Genomic DNA, 6,000 nt, shown 5'->3' with positions numbered 1-6,000 from the left:
CGGACAATTCTGCACCATTTGCATCAATCGCGTCGACCTAAAAAAGCTTTATGTTTACATCATGTATCGCTAGAGAAACAGAGCGAAGGAATATCAAACAAGGCATTTTCGAGCCGACGTCTCCCCGATAGGGTGTGAAATACAATATTTTGTTTTGATCATAGAGGCTATAACCTTTAGGTCATTCGCCTCTTAGGGCCAGAAAAACTCTGGCCCTATGTTCGGAGTTGGAAATCCAACCCCGACATATCCCATCCCCTGAGTATCAGACATCCGCTCTCTGCTTTGGTATTTCTTCACTCTTTTGTTCTACCGATACACTATGTAAGCTCGAAACGCAATCAAAAGCTTTCGTGCACGATGCGTCCGATGTTCGGATTTACTGGGTATGTTATTATTTCGCTTTAACATCATTCTATCGATATGTTTTGGTTTCGTTTTATAGCAACTATAGAGACACTACCACATGGCAACCGAGACCACCATTCGCAGCGTTCTCTTTCACGCCCATGCGTATCTTATACGCCTCACGCCGATCGCTTCCCAGCGCTGTGTTGGTTTCATCCAACGCAGGTTTGGCTGGCTGTCAAAAAATGCTGAAAATTTTTCACTACTGCCGACCACAAGTAAAGAGCTCGTATCCCAGTCGTGGTCTACACCTTTGTAAATTTTGTGAATTTGTCAAATTTGGTTCGAGGAAGTTCAAGGAAGATCTCAAAGCATTGTGGTACGTGAACGCGAGTGTGTTTATTAGTTACAACCCATGCAATTTGTAGTGACTCGGTTCGGAATAATCGAAAATAGGGCTCCGTTTGTTATAGAACAGAAACATTGTGTTCCCGTTTATGGATAGATTGAATTCACACTACGCTCTCCCACATGACAAAGATTACAGAACAATCATCGTTTCGCAAATAACTATTATGTGATACCGTTTTGTATCTCAATCATTTATGATTTGATCTAGTGTTTAGCGTACTTACGACTGCTGTAGTGAAGCTGCAGTCTCGTATCGGAAAACAAACACCTCAGATATCGTTTGATGCAGTGGTACGTTCAGGAACCTGTATGATGATAAGGTGCCATCATCCTTTGGTGTACGTTTAATCAGTGTCCTCAGTGTGAGCTTGTTTTGCGACTTGAATTGACGGCACAGACCGACGGATAGCATTACGAAAATTGCTCATAAATTCTACCGGTTTAATCCAGACCCAAGAAGAAACCCACCAAAATCATTCATTTGTTCCTAGGTTCCTCGTCGCTTCGTTAAGTATGCTGAAGTTAGTATACGTTCGGCTGCTCTAGAGTGATGAGTGAATGTCTCGTGACAAACACAGTGTAATTCGGTGAAGAAAAGTGCTGCCAGTGTCGTCAGGTGGGAAGTTTTCCAGATCGATATCGTGAAAACACCGAATAACTTCAGTTTACCCCTTGTGCTACCTTTCACGCGAGTGACCGATTTTCAGCTGTCAGTTGTGAGTGTGAATAGGTGATTGTCAGCAAAGATCGGTACTTGATTATTGAAGTGGACATGTGATTCATTATTTGTCGCGGGTGGTACAATCCGATGACTAATCAAATGTACTATCGGTATTGATACAAATGCAGGATAAAAAAAACAATAGGCATGAAATAACGAAGTGATCGCCATTTTCTGATTCTCGTTGCATTTTTGCTTCTCTCAGCAGCTGAGTAGTGTTGTGTCATTTTTGCTCTCATTGTTTCCTCTATCTCGCCCCGCAGCCCCTTTGTTGGTTGTGTGAATCCGCGTGGATTTACATTTTCCACCTAGGCTGACTTTCCTTGCACAGCTGAGTGGAATTCGGAAACGAGTATTTCTGGTGACTGGATGAGAGTTACGATGGTACTGAAATGTTGCCAGTTGACCATAGCTTTTTTTTTGCACTTTTGTTAGTGTTTGTTTAAAATCAAATGTCAACAATGACCCCAAGATACAATGCAATTACACCATTCGGTGTCATTGTACATGTTAAATTCTAAAATGAATTGAAGGTATATATGATTCTAATGTAATTTAGTATCGGCCGGTAGTGTATAATAACTTATAAGGTTTATAAATGAAAATCGGTTTAGTCATGACTAGGGAATCCGTTCTATGCTGGTAATCATCGCCATTTCGATACCGATGCAACCAAAGTAACTTGATTCTCATTTTAGATTTAAACATGCAATATTTGTTTACCCGAACGAAAATCAGGTAAACAGTGATAGACAAGCTATTTCGTTTTCCACATTTCCTCTTGCATGCTTCACTGTGCTTTGGATGTAGCGATTTCGAAGCTCCTTGCCCGTTCTGTACTATAAATTTAAATTGTATTACCGATCTCAGCTGTTAAAATCTCGATCGGTGATTTTTTTTCAGTGAATATAACGTTTCTTAACAGCAGTACTGTTGTCCACAAATGTTTATTTGTGCTGATATAATAGTAAAATGAAAATGTTCGGTAGTTCGGCTGTTTAAAATACGTTCAAAGAAGAAAAAAGTGTGAATTTTACAACTTTTACTGTTTCACATGTAGAATTGTAACGGAGCATCTATATTGAAGTATGATTTGAACTGAATTTGGAGTTGATGCAGCTGCAAAATTCAGGTTCGGAATTCAGATTAAGAATTCAGTTAATTAATTTAGGTTTAGAATTCTGGAACTGAACACATTTCCACAATTCAGGATTCAAATTTAATTCTAGAACTGAATATTGAACGTGAATTCCGAACCTGATTTGAAGCATCTTGTTCCAGAACTCAAGTGCTTGAATTCAATTCCAGCATGCTTAATCTGAATGAGGGTAATGAACTCAGAAACTGGAATCACGAGTTAAAGTCAGTTCCAAAACTCTGGTTCAGATCTAAAATTTTGTTCCAGAATAAGAATTCTGGATTCTGAACTCAAATCAAGACACTAAATCTCAAGGAACCAGTTCAAAAAATCTAGCTCCAGAATCAAGAATTAGGATTCAGTTTTGAAGTCTGTTTTGGCTGCTGCTGATTAAAAGTGACTACTCGCTTCGCCTGAGACTACCTCAGAACCGTCAATCCAGAAAGAAAAAGGCAAGCAAGTGTAATGAGTTTTCCTAACTGTTTCCAAAAAAAACATAGTTTTTTTAGTTATCTATGGTTATCTCATACTATCGAAAATTCAATCATGAATTCCATAAATTCCGAAGTCTAAATGAAAGTACGACCTGAGCGTTTCAAGATTTATACCAGGCTTGTTGTTACTGATGTTTGTGTTGACATTCCATGACCATGACATTCAGTTCCGTCTAACGCACTAGAAGAAATACACGATTTTCGATCAAAGTTCAAGAATCAGAACAAATTGGCTCAAATGGCACGTTCCCCTTGATATTTGGACATTTGTGCCTGGCCATCAATTTGTTTTTAGCATCATTTTCCCGATATATAAGAGGAAAGGATTGAAAGGAAATGGTAAGGGTTGGACTAGGAGGATGGGAAAAATTGACGACACAAAAACACATAAAAGCAGAAGTAAATTCTGCACCTCTAAGGGATGCTGAACAATCTGCTGGGGATCACATTTAGTGGAAGCAGAAGTAAATTCTGAACCTCTACGAGGCCCCGAACAGTCTGCTGTTAATAAAACCTCCAACCCCCGAGAGGATTTAGAGATCTTATAAAAGCGACACCATTCTGCACTCCCAGAAGAATGCAGAACGATTCGCAGTATGTACGAGCAGAAGCAAATTCGGTACCCCCTAAAGGATGCCAAAGAATCTGCTAAACCCTATTTAAGGTGAATACAGAAAGGATTCATTCACTCCAGGAAGAACGATGAACCATTCTGATTATAGCTCCTTACCACATTGGGTGAAAAACGAGAGAATATCCTTTAATTTTAGCTCCGCATACACAGACTCAACGCAACGCATTCACACAAATCACACGAATAATACTCAGCACGTTAAATAGTAGCCATGTGATAATTGAGTTTGCAATGTCCAGTCAGAGCTCTGACCAAAATGCTGCAATGATGCTTGGAGAAATGCAGTAGACACTTTGACATTCTCAAATTTAAATCTGGTAGAAATGCTTTTGTCTGAGCGCAAGTTTGCAAGCTGCGCCAGTAGCTGGCATGTTTGGATGCAGCCCAAGAACGAATCTTGTGCTTTATCCAACTAGTTGAAAGTGGGAAAGCTGGTTCAGGACCAACGAAATCATTCGTTGCACCAGCTCTAGCCAACTCATCAGCCCATTCATTTCCAGTAATACCAGAATGGCCGGGTACCCATAAGAAGTAAACAGCATTTGAAATGCTGAGGTCTTCAATTTGAGTTCGACATGCGATCACTAGATTCGACCGTGAATTCCGAAGTCTAAATGAAAGCACGACCTGAGCGTTTCAAGATTTACACCAGGCTTGTTGTTACTGATGTTTGTGTGAGAACCTCACCATGACATTCAGTTCCGTCTAACGCACTAGAAGAAATAAACGATTTTCGATCAAATTCGTCCAGGTGGGAAAAGGCAAGCAAGCTTGATGAGTTTTCCTCATTGCTTCTAAAAGTTTTAGAAAACTTTGTTTTTGAGTTATTTATGGTCATCTCACACCGTTGAAAATTTAATCACAAATTCCTGGTCATATTCTTGATTGCTTGTAAAACATTTATGTTGTTGGGTCAAGTACAACAAGAGATATTCACGATTAAGTTCTACCTATTCTTGAAAGGGGTAAATTTTGAAAAGGCGCCCCATTGTAAAGTAAGTCGTATTCACGACAAAATGTAATCTAACGAAAATATGCACACAACTTTCTCTGGTATAGTATATTGAGCTTGAGCGACCACCCCTGGTTGCTACTCCGTTACTGATCGGGATTAGCTGAAATTGTACAGGAAATTTCTAGATGATCCGACCTGGGACTGGTAAATCATCCTTCAATGTACATCTTCTGGTAATCCTAGAATTCATTGATCAGTACCGGGGCCGGCCAGGCCCGAACGTAGATCGTCTAAGGAATGGGAAGGGATGTTAGTCCAAAACTTGTTGTTACTAGAGGCCGTATATACTACTGCGCACTCCACAAGTGTCACGGGAGAAGGATATTTGTTAGTAAAAATTTCAGTATTGATAATGTTCGCGCGCGACTCAGTATGTTCCGGTTTCAAGATGTTCGAATTCACCACAAAACTCACTGACTTCCCGAGTGAACGTTTCAACAATATCCTATATTGAAGTTCCGGAAAGTCTTGATTCACAGCTCTTATTCGAGTGAACTGAAGGAAGATTTACAATACTATCGCGTAACGAATAAAAACTGTGAATAGGATTTAGACAAAATAGTTGATTTATTGCATTGACATATTCTAAACAGTTGTTATAAAATCATTATTCTTTATTATTTCCGCTTTATTATTGTAATCACTTATTAAAATTATTAATTGGTTATATTGGTTGATCTGGGCAGCCGGCTACCGAGAAAAATCTTAATTTATTGTTTGAAATATTAATATCAAGTGTTCAATACATCGATATATGTTATCTCTGTTATTAACTTTGTAATATCAACGGATTTGCGCAATAGTTTTAGATTATGTTATTTATTTTTTTATCATTCAATTTATAATCCTGATAGACAATCAATAACATGGAAGAAGAAACATTCCAAATAAAACTTTTTTTCGACGGAAATTGACAGGTTGAATAAAGATAATTTAGTAAAATAGAGTAATCAAAAATGAAACATTGAAAATATCTGATAACTGGAAGGAAAAAGAAACTCCTGCAATTGTCGCCTTTTACGACATGGAAGCAGGAACCCAGTGGATCTATTCTTGGTTCATTTTTTTCCGCCGGATTCCACACGGCATCTAGGCTGGTACTGTCCGGAGAGAGCTAATAGGTACCATCAATCTCCTAGTGGACCCCAGCCCCTACAACTTTCTCTGGTATAGTATATTGTTGTTTTATTCCGATTGCATTTGCAGGTGATTTAAAAGATTTCGGAATAAAATGCATGT

At 38.9% G+C, this 6,000-nt stretch overlaps 1 protein-coding gene across 9 annotated transcripts in view; it reads left to right on the top strand.

Annotated features, from left to right (window-relative positions):
• Positions 1 to 573: 573 nt before the first annotated feature.
• Positions 574 to 6,000, top strand: part of LOC131428472 (uncharacterized) — a 135,617-nt gene continuing 130,190 nt past the window's right edge. For 2 of the 9 annotated variants that reach the window (XM_058592450.1, XM_058592445.1), the window contains exons 1-2: positions 600 to 727; positions 1,251 to 1,375. The gene's annotated coding sequence lies outside the window, so the exon portion shown is untranslated. Of the gene's footprint in view, positions 728 to 1,106; positions 1,490 to 6,000 lie in introns of those variants that run through there. The other 7 variants (XM_058592442.1, XM_058592449.1, XM_058592443.1 and 4 more) reach the window with 7 other exon arrangements.

The sequence above is a fragment of the Malaya genurostris genome, chromosome 2 (assembly GCF_030247185.1).
Source record: "Malaya genurostris strain Urasoe2022 chromosome 2, Malgen_1.1, whole genome shotgun sequence".
Lineage (NCBI taxonomy): Eukaryota > Metazoa > Arthropoda > Insecta > Diptera > Culicidae > Malaya > Malaya genurostris.
The sequence above is the reverse complement of the archived record's forward strand: the minus strand, read 5'-3'. Positions and strand labels throughout refer to the sequence as shown.